The sequence below is a fragment of the Enhydra lutris genome, unplaced genomic scaffold (genome assembly GCF_002288905.1).
Source record: "Enhydra lutris kenyoni isolate GAN:26980312 unplaced genomic scaffold, ASM228890v2 scaffoldscaffold31, whole genome shotgun sequence".
Taxonomy (NCBI): domain Eukaryota; kingdom Metazoa; phylum Chordata; class Mammalia; order Carnivora; family Mustelidae; genus Enhydra; species Enhydra lutris.
Genome location: NW_019154115.1, coordinates 279,853 through 294,875, shown reverse-complemented (window position 1 = coordinate 294,875; position 15,023 = coordinate 279,853). Strand labels below are relative to the sequence as shown.

Here is a 15,023-nt window from a genome sequence, read left to right as displayed (position 1 = left end):
CTTCCAAAGATGTTTTTCTCTTTCATGTAAAAAAATTGATGCATAATTTACACACAGTAAAACACACACATTAAAAGTGTACAGCTTGGTGGGTTTGAACAGAATTCTCATCCCAACTGAGATACAGAATATTTCCATTGTCCCAGAAAGTTCCCTGATGACTCCTTGCAGTCGAACCCTTGATACCCAGAGGCAAATACTATCCTAATTTCTAGTACCAGAGATTGGTTCTGCCTGTTCTTAAAATCTACATAAATGAAATCACATGGCATCGATTATTTTGTGTGGGGATTCTTTAGTTTAACATAATGTCTGTGAGGTTCATCTGGCTTATTGTGTTTATCAGTAGTTTGCCCATTTATATTGCCGAGGAGTGTCCAATTGCATGGATATACCACAATTTATTTTTCCATTCACCTGTTGATGAAAAATTGAGTTGTTTCCAGTTTGGGCTCTTATGAAAAAGTTGTCATGAGCAATTTTGTAAAAGTCTTTTTTGAGTATATATTTTTAATGTTAGGTAAATATCTAGGAGTAGAATTGCCAGTTTGTAGGATAGGTGTATGCTGAACTTTGGAAGAAGCTGCCAAACAGCTTTCCAGAGTGTTTATACAATTTTATAATTCCACCAGTCACATATGAGAGTCCCAGTTGTCAAAAGACATTTTTTTAAAAAATGAAAATTTGTCATACTATTTGCCTACTTTAAACTTGTCTCTGGCTTTTTCCACACAGGTTCAAATTCCACACAACATAGCCAAGGACCTCCATTTTCCGTCCCAATTGTCCAGTCCCATCTCTAGCTATTTCTCCACATGCTCCCTTCTCTCCATTCATACCAGTTCTCTCAATTCATGAAGTTCTTTCACAGTTCTGCACAACCTTCCCTCTGCCACAATGCCATTTTCTCCCTCATTTGCATAGCTAATGCCTGCTCCTCTTTTCAGAGGTGTTTGCTGATTACTTCACACCTGCACCCACACCCCTGTAAGCTAATTGCTGCTATTCCCTGCTCCCCTGACATACAGAGTTTAACTCCATTATAATACTCTGCTTGAAGTATTAGAATACATTATTTGCTTCTCTCTACATGACCAGTTCCTGAAAGACTCTTCCTAATTTTTCTATGATTGAATGACAGCCTATCTCTAGACGGACTCTATGCTAGCAACTGCGCATTGAACGAGGAGTAAAAACAGTTATGGTCTAGGAACCCACACAGCTTAGGGTAGAGTAGAAAAGACAGCCAACGTAATTATACTCATAAATGCAAAATTAGAAACTGAGCCGAGTGTTCTAAACAAAAGGAATGATGAGTCTATAAGAATGTAAAAGACAAATCTGTCCTAAATGGGGTGGGGGAGGGGGCATGAAAGGAAGGTTTCCTTGAGGAAATAATGTTTGAACTGGGATCAAAAGGAGGCACAAGGAATTAAGCAGGTGAAGTGTGTTCCCTCCTTGAGGTGAGAGAGAACTTGGGACTGTTAAAAAAAAAAAAAACCAACAAAAAACCTGAAAGCAAGTGGGTAAGGACAGAAGACAGACTGATGGTCCCACAGGAGGTCAGAGAGCTGGGCAAGACCAGAGCACAAGTTGCTGAGGACTAGGTCCCTGTCTTGCCTGAGACACGGGAGCAGGAGAACCAGGAGTATATCCTCTGCTGACAGTCCTGATGGCTGCCCATTGTCTGTCACTGTACCCAGCACAAGGTCGTACCTAATAGACATTTATGAATAAATTTTAGAAGGGTTCAAGAAGTTGACAGCTGAAGGAAACAGACTATATGTATCCTGAGTGGGCTGCAGCATCAAAGGAAGAATGTTTTTAAGAAAAGCCACAACTTAAAATTTGTTGAGGGACCACAGCCAACAGAGATCAAAAGATGAAGTACGTAAATACAGTTCTGACAGAGTTGGGAAGGGACGCAATCAAGAGTACACAGATTCGTAGTTTCAAAAAAGAAGAACAATTCTTCCTTTGAAGTGAAAGAAAGGGCAGGAAAATGGGGAAAACGATAGAGGAAAAAAAAAAAAAACACTGTTGGGAGAGACATAAATCCACAAACCAGGTCACCCTAAGTAATGTACTGGGTGTTTCCAAATTCACATTTTCAATTTCCTTGTTCCCCTAATAACTAATTCCACCTGTATGAATTTCCTCTGGCTGCTCCAACAAATTACCACAAACCTGGTTGTTTAAAAGAACAGAAATACATTCACAGTTCTGGAAGGCAAATGTCCAAAGTCAGTGTGTCAGTAGAGATGTGCTTCCTTCTGGGGGAGAATCTGTTCCTTGCTTCTTCCAGTTTCTGGTCACTTCAGGTGCTCCTTGGCTTGAATCCGCATCACTTCATCTGTCTTTGAGGACGCACTGTCATGTCCTCCTCTGCTCTGTGTCTAATCTCTGTCTTCCTCTCTCTTACGAGGACACTTGGGATAGTATTTTTCCAACCACCAAAAGGTAATCCCCCAGAATGATCATCTCCTCATTTCAAAAATCTCTCACTTAACCACATCTGCAAAAGCTCTTTTTCCAAATAAGGCAACACTGACAGGTTCCAAGGATGTGAGGTGGATACATTTTGGCATTTTGGCATTTTAGGGCCTACCATAATGCCCAGTTGTGGATTTTAAGACTAGGAACTATCTTGATTTATCTTCAGTATGTCACACACAAATGGACTGAATAGGTAAAGTAAAGCAATCTTATCTCCAAATTCTAAGGCCCCTCACTACCACTAAATACTACCAACATCACTCTAAAAGGTAATCCAGAACTTTTATACAGAAGGCTTTTCAAGCACAGTCAGCATGATAGGGTTTCATGTGTACATGATTCAATGCGAATTATTTCTGACAGTGAATCCATCCCTTCAGGCCAATCTGTCAGTATAAATGTAACCACAATCAGTGTCATCTCTGACTATGATATCAAGTATCTTACATGATATGATATCATGTAATATTATGACTATGATATCAAGTATCTTACATCCTATGTCCTTCCTACTCAAATCATTTCTACCCTTTCGGGACCAGCTAATGACCCACCTTCCTGGGAACCCCCCATGACACTTTCTGACCTTCACACCTCATGATCCTGTCTTCCTTTGAGTTCTTCCTTCCCTAGCCAGAGGAATCATTTCTGCCTGGGACTTAGTAAACTCTTCCTGAGTGGGATTTTCTTTCCAAATAACACTCAATAAATATAATATAGTATATTGTTGGCATTTTGTTAAATAATTGTTGGTTGATGAATATAAGGGGAACTCCTGATTGTTAGAGTGCAGGTTAGAGTCCACAACAAACTAAGACTGTTCTCTATACTGAGCCAGAAAAACAAAACAAAACAAAAAAACAAACAAAACCCCCCAAAACACTGGTTTTCATAGAGGGCCCAAGAAAAGATGTTTGTTTTGGGTCAATGGAGTTAGAAAATTAGGTGACTGTCTCCTGGAGGATGAGATATTTAACATTCAGCTAGAAGGGAATGTTCTCTCACATAACAGGTAACTGGTAAGAGTCAGGAAATGAGAGAAGTGATTTTCTAGCAAGATGTTGGTGGGAACCAACATCTTCCAGTAATGCACCAAAATGACCAACACAAAGAGAGGAGAGGTACCCGCTACACATTCTCTAGGCCTTTTAGAAAACAAGGAGTTGTTCCTTTGGCCACATACATGCAAATCTTCAAGAAAGGTGATATTGTGGACATCAAGGAGATGGGCAGTGTTCAAGAAGGAACACACCACAAACATTACCATGGCAAAACTGGGAGAGTCTACAATGTTACTCAGCATGTGGTTGGCATTGTTATCAACGAACAAGTTAAGGGCAAGATTCTGGCCAAGAGAACTTATATATGTATAGTGCTCTAAGAGCCGAGATAGTTTCCTGAAGTGTGTGAAGGAAAATGATCAGAAAAAGAAGGAAGCCAAACAGAAAGGTGTTGGGTGCAACTAAAGTGTTTGCTCCAACCTGCTCCAACCAGAGAAATACACTTTGTGAGAGCCAACGTATACCTCGTATAGTATTTAACTACATAAAAATCTGGTAATAAACCATATGTGTCACCAGCTATGAACCCCAAACTCCCCACTGAGTGTCATCAATTTTAATGGGTTCATTTCCAAAGGAACTGGACAGGAGGTCTTTTAATCTAGTATAAGAAGGTCAGATTTTCAAATGCAAACTGTGGATGCTACCCGATGCAGGCCAATCATGCCACAGATGAACAAGCTGTTGCAATGACTCCAAATGTCTCTGCACTGTGTCACTGGATAATGTGGTGTCCTTGACACAGACCAACCTTCAGAGCTGCCTACAGTGTATAATTAAGGGTTTCAGATGTACTCCTGCCAAATGCCATTCATCTATGCTTGACTCTTCCAACAACTATAACTGAAGTATAATTTGTAAAGCGAGATCACTGGGTGAATTATTTTGTCCTGCTGTCTTAAGGCATTGCATGGTTCAGAGTAATTATCCTGGGATCCCTAACCCACAAAGCCTAATCCCATTATTTGACAGGAAAGGACACCAGGCCTCAGAAGAGTGAAGTGACTTGTCCACGGTTACACTTCTACTATATAGAATAATGTATGGGCTAGACTCTAGAAATTCTTATGCCTTAATCTGATGCTTCTTTTCAAAATTTAGAATATTACCTCTGGAAAAGAAGAGTAACAAGTAATAGCCTCAATGTGGTTACAACTAGAAATGACTTTATTTATAACATTTGTCTCTAGACTGCAGAGCTTTCTGGTTACACTTTCAAGAACTACCTCATTTCAGCAATTAAGACTAGGTTTCAGGTGTTTTAAAAAAAACAATTTTCAAAGGCAGACAGATTCCTGATAATCAGGCAAAATCTGAGTTGAGTGATACCTATATCTGTAAAATATTCTGTTTAGAAACTTACATTGTCTTTTTTGTACCATCTAATCCATCCTCACCACAATCCTGAGATAGGGCAGGTATAAGGACCCTGATACTCACAGAAGAAATGAGCCACAGGTTCTAGAGATAATGAACAGAAGCCTATATGACCGTACAAAAAGGGGAATGTACAATGGACTAGTCAGAAAAACTAGGTCTGTGTTCTAGATCTGCCACTAACCAGTAACTTGACCCTGGGCAAGTCATTTGCCTCTCTGGGCCCAGTTTCTTTGTCTGTACAAGGATGCAGAATGTGTTAGCTGGGGCTGTGAAAACAAAGACATACTGAATGACTTAAACAACAAGAATGACTTAAACAACGATGATTTTTTTTCCCTCACAGTTCTGGAGGCTAGAAATCCAAGGTGAGGGCACCAGCATGGTCAGATTCTGGTCAGAACCCTCTTCCCAGCTTGCAGATGGCCACCTTCTTACTGTGTCCTCAAAGGGTGAAGAGAATGAAAGAGAAATCTTTCATTCTCCTACCCCTTTAAAAAAAATTCATTATTACTACTTTTTGTAATCTCTACATCCAATATGGAGCTTGAACTCATGACCCTGAGATCAAGAGTCACAAGCTCTTCTGACAGAGCCAGCTAGGCGCCCCTCTCTTCCTCTTCTTAGAAGGCTTCCTTATGACCTCATTTAACCTTGAGTACCTTCTGAAGACCTTATCTCCAGTCATGTTGGAGGTTAGGGATTCCACATATGCATTTGAGGGGGCACACAATTCAGGCCATCATGGTCACTGGAGTTTCTTGGCACGAGCCTGGAACACAGATGTTCACCATTGTCTGTAGAAGGAGTAATTCTACTTTGCCTCCCAGATTCAAGACACTGCACAGGGCCTATTTCTAGACTATTGGTCAGGGATCATCTTGAAGGTCTGTATGCTCTCCCTTTTCAAAGGCAGATACAGGCGAAAGGTGGTCTCTGGCCACAGCAGGTCTCTCCCAAGGTTGGAGCCTTAATGTTTTCTCCGCTTCCCACCCCCCAAGAATGTACTACGTTTAACTGTTGCTTTCAGCCTTTGGGGATGCCATGTATTCTGCACTTCTATATTTAGATGGAGCGTAATGGTGAATGTCAATTGGAGGTGGGCTTTAAATCAGAAGTCTACAGCTCGATTATCTAACAAGCACAAAGGATCCTGAGCAAGCGGGGCCATTCACCAAAGCACAAAGTCCCTAGTCATTCCTACTTCACCCCTGAAGCACCTGATGTGCTGTCTCAGGGCAGCTTTGGGGTCAGAAGCAGCCTCTGCTAGGGAGAGTCAGCTTCCCTCAGCTCAAACGTAATTCCCTCCAATGGTGATCAACTAAGAGTTCTCCAGTCATTATTTTTTGACTTAATATACTTATTGTCAAAAGTAGAAAAGTAGTTTGGGCACTTAAATACAATTGCAACAAAAATATTCTATGATTGGAGAATGACTGGAGCACTGCTTTGGAGTTATCGTCTTTAGACCCAAGTCCTATAGGAGGAAGAGGTCTGAATTTCTGTAACTACTTTATTGGTTTACTTCTCCTTATTCATGATAGAATCCATAACTGCTTATACAGAGGGTCCCCCAATTGTAATGGCTCAGCCCATGATCTTTTGATTTCATGATGGTGCAAAAGCAGTATGCATTCAGTAGAAACCATACTTCGGATTTTGAATTTGGCTCTTTTCCCAGGCTAGTGATATGCAGGATGATATTTCCTGCTGCTGGGCAGCAGCTGTGAGTGGCAGCTCCCAGTCAGCCACAAGACCGCCAGGGGAAACAACCAACACGTTTACAACCATTCGGTACCCATTCAACCAGTACTTTGTTCACCTACAGTATTCAATAAATTACATGAGATAGTCCACACTGCCTTATAAAATAGGTTTTGCATTAGACAATCTTACCCAACTGTAGGCTAAGGTCAGTATTTTAAGCATGTTTAAGGTGGGCTGCAGTAAACAATGATGTCCAGGGGTAGGCTAGATGTATTCAATGCATTTTCTACTTAACCACATTTCCAATGTACAATGGGGTTATGTACCAAAGATCAGTAGATGCTAAATTTTCTCTATGTTAGTAATTTCAAATCCAAATTGATTTTTCATGTCTATTATAATTGTCATCTTCATTTGATCCACACTGTCCAAATTCTGATATTGTATGAAATGGGAACATACTGAGTTTTCTGGATTGGTCCTATAGAGCAGTGGGTCTCAAGTGGGTCTCAAATGGGTCTCAAATGGGACATGTGGCAATGTTTGGAGGCATTTTTTATGATCACAGCTGGGGTGGAGGGTAGTAATGCAATGGGCACTCATTTTGCTTGGAAGGGATGGCATCAAGACAGGAAGAAGTCCCAAACACTGTAGAAAATCCTGACAGCTTCACAGGTTGGGAATATGTCAAACTCCTTTTAAAAAGAATTAAGTTACTCCCTATGCTCCCATTATTTTAGTGATTTCTATATATCCCTCCTCATTCCAAAAGGTTCTGATGTGGTTAACTCTCCCTGTAGTGTTGACTCAATTTTCCCATATAAAGCTTACATAGGCTTTAGGACTGATCAATACAAGTTTCAGTTTAGGAGGAAAAATAATTCTGGAAGGACCAAGAAAAACTATCATGTTTTGGCAGTTAGAAGAAAGAAGTTAAATTCCTGTATGTATATAACGCTAAGTGCTGAGAAGGATATTTTGAAAAAGTATAAATCACAGCTGGTGTCCTTAAGTAATTTATAATTTGCATGAGAGAGAGAGGTTCAGTGCCTAAGAGAGGATGGCTTCCATTACACATGGCCTGTGCTCAGGGCCTTGAAGCAGGTAAGCGCAGCCCTCAGTGCTCTCCCTCCTCTGGCCAGGGAAGGAGGGGCAGAGCTGGAAGGGGTGAAGGTGGTCCTCAAGTGCAGACTGCATGGATAAGGGCTTGGAGGTGGGCACACACTAGGAAAGGCTGTGGGCAGTAAGTAAGCTAGTTAAGAGTTAAAGTTAAGGTTTTATCCTGCAGAGAACAAGGGAGCCTCTGAAGGTATCCAAACAGGAAGTTATAGTGATGAAAGACCACATTTACTAAGTGCTTACTCTTTACAAGGCACATTCATTTAATTTCTTCCTGACAGCCCTATGACTTAGCTACTCTTCCTCCCATTTTACAGATGAAGAGACTGAGGCTCAGGGGGGTTAAATAACTCAAGTCACACAGTTAGCAAGTATTAGAGCCAGGATTCAAACCCATAAAGCCCAGAGTCCACACTCTTAACCACTTCTCCAGACCACCTCTCGATAGGATAGGAATGATGAAAGCAGATGAATAGACCAGACACCTTTGGGAGGGCGCTGCCAACAGAGCATTTCAAGGAGTAGAAGAAGTCGATAGGCTCAGATGTTGCTGAGCCATCAGGAACGAAATCTGAGAAACAGCCATTAGATCTGTGATTAGGCAATCACTGTGACCTTTAAGAGTTCTGTTTCAGTAGAGGGGTAGGGACAGTGGTTCCTTGTAGGACATTATGGGAGGACTGACAGCAGAGAGAGCACCAGGAAAGAAATTTTTTCTTTTGAGACTATGCCCCCAAACAGTGGAACACTTTCTTTACTTGAGGGACTATACATATTTCACCTCTGTTTGGAAGGGCAAGACTAACACATTTCAGCAGGCATGGTTAAAGGAGAATTAGCAAGCGTCACTGAAATTGTTCATTAAAAACACTGCATCAAATTGAGGTACAATGCAAAGATTTAACTGTCCGAGGGGCATTGTTATGGAGAAAGTTACTTGACCTCTTGACCTTATATACTGTATTGGCAGGGCCTGACGGCAGTTTGGAAACTAAGGTAGGAGACCATGAGGAAATCACAGATGAAAGAATTCATTTTGACCTGTTCTGAGCCAAGAGAGAGCAGCCAAAAGCAATGTGTGTGTTATGGTTTTAGACAGAAATCCCGAGAACAGCTGCCTGATTGCAGCCTGGACTTCCCAAAACCTGGGCTGCAAAGGGCAGAATACTTATTAAAATTCTTTGCTTTAATGAGCTGTGGGAACTTGAGTTATCAGCCCCTGCTCTAGCTACTGAGTACTTTTCATGACAAATCAAAAGCAGTTTTAGGGAGGCTACATTTTTTTGGAAGGGGAATTCTCTACAAGCGGGTAATTCAGACTGCCTAGGGCAGCAATTAAAGCCACTGAGGAGAAGGTGAGGAGGAGGAGAAGGAGGGCTTCCTGTGGCTGAGGAGCAGTTTCACCGACATTATCCTATAACCATGAACTCTGTCCAGCACCCCAGTGTACTCAACTCTAAAGTGTTCTAAGTCTTTTAGAATTCTTCCCCCCATACCCATCATTTTGCTTGGGCCCAAGAACTCCTGCAAACAAAAGATGTATGAGAGGTAACCAGGAGTCTGGGACTGCTTGGGCCAAAAGAATCTCAGGCTGTGATGCTGCTGGAACATGCTTCCTGCCAAAACTCAGACTTGCGAGCTAAGTGCTTTGGCAATGAACTCTCACACTCTGGCTTAAACAGGAAAGATACCAACAGGTATTTAATCTTTAAAAAAGTGCAACAGTTTGATGCTGGTAGTGCAGTGATTAACCTACCTGTGTGAATGTCCATAGATTCTTTTTCCTTTCTAGTAACGTAGGCCACTAGGAAAGTTGGTGGAATCTGGTGTCTTCTCCTTTGGATGTCTTCAACAAAAGTATGTATGCCAAATAAAGGGGAACCTGAACAGGTCTCCTCTTCGTTCCCGGCCATTCCCACCCCCCCTCCCCACCATGTACTTTTAGCTGCCTTGTGCCACACCTCAGCCCTCAGGTGACTTTCTTTCTATCCTCCTTTGTCTACCAGGGAGGAGGTTTCTCTCTTCCTGACACTCATCTAAGACAAGATCCCTCCTGATTCCTCTCTACTTCCCCTGTTATTCCCCCAAACATGCACATAGAGTCTTTGCATTTTAGAGTTTCACTGCTCACTATGGGGAAGTGTAAGGGTTAACAAAAACAAGGAGGGTAGGAGGCTAAAAAGATTCAAGATTGCCACAGTGACTTGTCAGTTCTTTTCCACAACATCAAGGTTCTGGACTGAAGTGAACAAAAGAGACAAAATCCCCGTGCTCTGGAGCATTCATTCTCTGGGGAAATGGACAGTAAATAAAATAACCAACTTATAGGGTAAACTAGGAGAGGGACTATGAATGAAAACAAAGCAGAGAGGAAGGCAAAGAATGCTTTTGGGAGAGTGCTTAGTTTTATAAAGGAGTAGTCAGACTTTGAGCAAAGCCAAAAGGAGGTTCAAGGGAGAAAACAAAGCAGTTGTCTGTGGGATGAGCATTCCAGGAGAGAAAACCACTAGTGTGAAGGCTCTGAGGCAGGGGAACAGCTAGGAGGTCAGTGTGGAAGGGCAGAGGCAGTGCGCTCTTCATTCTGCAAGAAAAAGCCCTGAATCTGAGCCACAGTGATCTGGGCTTGAATCTTAGCTTGGCGCCTTAAATCTCATGGACCTTGGACTCTGTCTCTCCTCATCTATACATAGTTAAACATGAAGGGTAATTGCAAAGGGTTAAATGAGATACAGAATGTAAAAACACCTATCATGGGACATGGATCATGCCTAGTTCCTACCCACCACACATTAGTCCCTTGCCTCTTCCCCTGGTTACAGGGCTCCTCTCATCTAGTTCCCACTGTGGCTGAATAAAATGTATGCCATTCACGGTCCTCTAAGGGAGCAAGATGATTAACTCTATGGAAGAAAAAGAAAAAAAACCCTGCAAACCATATACATCCATGCATAGTATTATTGGCAAACAGTAACATTTCAGTATCCACATTAAAAAATATAGACTTCAGGGACACCTAGGTGGCTCAGTTGGTTGAGCGGCTGCCTTCGGCTCGGGTCATGATCCCAATGTCTTGGGATTGAGTCCCACATTAGGCTCCTTGCTCAGCAGGGAGCCTGCTTCTCCCTCTGCCTCTGCCTCTCACTCTGCCTGTGCTCTCTCTCTCTCTCTTTCTCTCTCTCTCTGACAAATAAAATCTTAAAAAAAGATATTAAAACTTAAAAAAATATAGACTTCACAGCAAACTATTTACTGACTATTGCTATTAAGATGACTAAAGATTCTAGCCATGGACCTCCTACCTTCTATATTTATGTAATGCTTAAGCATTTTACAATGGGTACATACTATCTTTACAAGTAGAAATCACAATATAGGCTAATGTTGCTGCAGGAGAAGTGATTCCCTGATCCTCCTAGATCAGTATCAAGTAGCCACTATTCTACCTCACTTACCCAAGCAAGGTCTGTCTCATGGGACCTGACTTTAGGAATCCTTACACCTTCTTTGTGGGGAAACTGGGTGCAAATAAGGCCAAAAGGAGTTACAGGGTTCACAGATGAAGGTCCTATGGGAGTGTGCCTGGACAGCAACTGTGAACTCTGGTCCCATTTGGAAAGGGGATGGATTAACTCATGGATTGTGAACCATTTTCTTAATAAAATTAAAACTCTTGCAATAGCTGCCACTAAGGAAAGAAAAAGAGACCCATGAAGATAAAGTATCTTGAAGTAAGCTGACTGAACTCCTTTTATGATTCAAGATTGTTGACACTGAAAAAAAACACATCTCTTTTTAAAGAATAAGTTAAGCATACTATAACAAAAACACATTTCACAACTAAGTAGCTTACGAGGTCGGTCAAAGAGAGACACATAAGCCAGTTCCCAGTGTCTTACTCAAGGATGCATTAAAATGTGCATTACAATCGTTCGTTGCAATGCATGCTACCCATAGCCTGGAAAAATTTTAGTTGTTTTCCTCACCTCCAAAAAACCCCAAAAGACACTTGGTGAGGGGAAAAAATAATGCTTCAGCATCCATAGTTGACCATACGGCTTTTCCCAGTTTAGATATATGATTCAAGAAAAAAAAATGTAGCCCAGAAATATTTTTACATGCCTCATATTGACCATTGCACCCAAAAGGATACTCAGCTTTGCATTAAATACAATTTTGCTTGAATGGAATAGAGTAGACTTCTACTTCTTGGATGCTTTTTAACTAAGAGATTTCTGACTGAAGAAAATAGTGATGGTCTACATAGGACAACCGAGATCCTGTCCAGAAATCAAGCAATACCTCTCTTTGCTTTCTGCTGTTTCACCAGTAACATCAGGACTCCTCTTGAGTTTACCTGATCATAGACTGGAAATCCTCAGGGTGGAAAGTCTCCATCTCAGCATTTCTATAGCACTGGGGAATATGCTCTTCTAAAACCCAGTGTTTTCCATGAGGCAAAATGGCTATGCAAATTGCTTTACTGTCAACACAACAAAGTATAATGAAAAAAGTAAGAGCATGGTGTTCTAAAACCAGTCGTATTGCCCAAGGAAAAAATATAGAGCTTACAGAATTTATAAGAGAGTCTTATATTTCCTACTTAATATTAGCCATCAATTTATAATTCAAAGCTGTTAATTTCCATGGGATATTTCAAGTAATCCCTTATATCTACCTTTACCTTTCTCATTACCGTTATAAATACATGTCCTGAATACAAAAGTCTGTAGCCCCATTGAGTGGATTTTCCATTGAAGATGCAACTATAGCAATTTCTAAGTTTATGAGAACTACTGGAATGTGGAGCAAAATCCAATATTTGCATTATGATAATGCACTTGTAGAACCAGATGAAGTAGACATCCATACTTGAATGCACGGATTCTAAGATTTTCAAGTGAATAACTGCTACTATCATGGAGACTGGATTATGGGCCATGACTGGTCTGCATTCCTTCACCCCATCAAGGCACTCACATAGGAGTGTGTTAGACAACGTTGTTCTTATGACTGGCACTGACACCAGAAGCCAGTGTGCAGGGTGGCAAGAAGACTGGAGTGGGATGCAAGAATGAAAAACATGAGTGATTCATTCTATCTGATGCACATACATTTTATGAATTTAAATCTGAAGGGAAACAACTTTTTTTGAGCTTAACTGCTTGTTTGAGAAAGTTAAATGGAAGCGTGTCTAGGACACCATTTTTCATAGGCTCAGTGCCACCTCAAAAAATTCCATACAGACCCATTCTAAAACAGCCGATTCCATTTCTAAAAGTCCACAAAGAGGGATGTGGAATCTATGAAATGGAACATCAGATCCAAGCATGTATGCTCATGCAGAAACTTGATCTTAATTAAAATATAGATGCAGGGGCAGCACCAGGGATAAAGTTTCCTCCCAATGTCCCTCCACCCCCAGCAATCAGATACACTTGAGTTTGCATCCTTATTCTGATTCTGGGCTGTGTGACCTTGGGCAAGTTAGCTGACCTTTCTTAGTCTCACCTTCCTCACCTTCAACATGGAGATAATAAGTTTGTTGTGAAGATTAAACGAGATCATGCACAAGTACCCTTTAGCTCAGTACCTGGCACATATGAGCATTCAAGAATGTGTCCTCATGATTAGATGTGGCACACTGACTATAGTTTACAAGCACTTAGTTCTGCCGCCATACCCCAATGTGTTGTGATACACATTTCCATTTTATGCTTCCAGCTTGTACTAGTCTTCTTACCATGGCATGGTGGGGGGGTGCAGAGAAAGGTAATCAGTTACATATATTCCACTTTTTGGACTGCTGCTTGAAGCAAGGTGAAAAGCTAGGAAGTCGGTAACCTGGACACTGAAAAGAAATTCAGTCTTTACGACACGATGTTATACAAATTTTGTTGATGTTATACAAATAATGTAATTTATAACATATGGAACATCAAATCATGGATTAAATTTTAAAAGAAATGACAAGCAATATTAAAGAAGATAGGAAGAACCAGGATGGGCCTGTTGCTATGTATTAGTGACTGAAACAGGGATTGATGGGCTAGATTATGGAGGATTTCATGGGGTCTGACTTCCAACAGGTGGCAAGCTTTAGTCATCTTCAAATGCAAACCCTTAATGAGTTTGAGTATGCAAGTCTGGAGGATTCTGTTCAAGGCCTCCTCTCAGCAATCACGGGAAACGATGTTCTGGGTTTAAGCGTCCTTGGCAAGTTAGCAAGCAGGGTACTGTATGCACCTGTCCCCTGAAGGGGATTCTGGCCTGATACTGAAAGACCACCATGCTTTCCTGACAGCCCAACCTGCCGCTGGAGAGCCTCCAGACAAATGAGGGAAGCCCACTAGTAAGTGCTCACGACCAAGCAAGCCACAAATGCCCAGGGTGTGGAATTTCCACTTCAGTACCATGCCTGAACACTGAAAATAGGCGCCACTCAACCCATACTGCAATGGGATTCCCCCCAGCAGCAATCCACCTCCCCCCTCCACACCCCAGCTTGCATGTTTTATTAATAAATGCAAGATGGCACACGGAGGCAAGAATGGGAGCTAAAGCATCTGCAGCTGGACCCCAACCAGAGCAGTTTGCAAAAATAAATAAGAAGCATGTGACAAGAAGCAGATTCCCCAGGCTGGAGCTGAAGCCCTGGATTTCCCCACGCACCCTCCTCTTGCTTCCTTCAGCGAGCCAGGATGAAGGTCAGTGGTAAGATCCCAGCCCTCCCGGACGCGCACCCTGCAAACCTTGACCGGCCCCCACCCCCGCCCTGGCCACAGGACCCCGACATAGAGGCGGGGAAGCCCTGGCCACGGCCGGCTTCGAAGACACATACCTGCTACCTGGGCTCGGGATTCGCTAGGCTCTGCATTGGCGCCGGTTGCAGCTCGCGCTCCCGGGGCTCCCCTGTCCAGTCCCCCCTCCCCCCGCCCCCTCGCGGCTCTGCCGCTCCCTGGGCTCCTCCGCCCACCGCGCTCGGGGGCGCGCGTGCGCGGCCTCGCTCCAGCAGCTCGCCGGTCGGCGCCTGCGCCCTTGCCTAACGCGGTTCACCCGCGAGTGCTTGCTGTGGCGGCTACCGAGCGGCGGCGCGGCTGTCTAGGAAACCGCGGCTTGGGCTGGTCCCACCCGCGGCTGGAGCCGGGCCGGGGGCGGAGGCTGCGCCGCCAGCAGGGCTCCAACACAGCGCGCCCGCGTCATGGCGTGGGTGAGGGGGTCGCGCGGCCCAGTCAGAGGGCCCGCATGTGCTCAAGTGGAGAGGAG

At 42.8% G+C, this 15,023-nt stretch overlaps 1 protein-coding gene across 2 annotated transcripts in view; it reads right to left on the bottom strand.

Moving 5' to 3' along the window:
- Positions 1-14,654, bottom strand: part of LOC111153244 (transmembrane protein 266) — a 111,479-nt gene extending 96,825 nt beyond the window's left edge. For both annotated transcript variants that reach the window (XM_022512149.1, XM_022512150.1), the window contains exon 1: positions 14,599-14,654. The gene's annotated coding sequence lies outside the window, so the exon portion shown is untranslated. The remainder of the gene's footprint in view (positions 1-14,598) is intronic.
- Between the last annotated feature and the right edge of the window lie 369 nt (positions 14,655-15,023).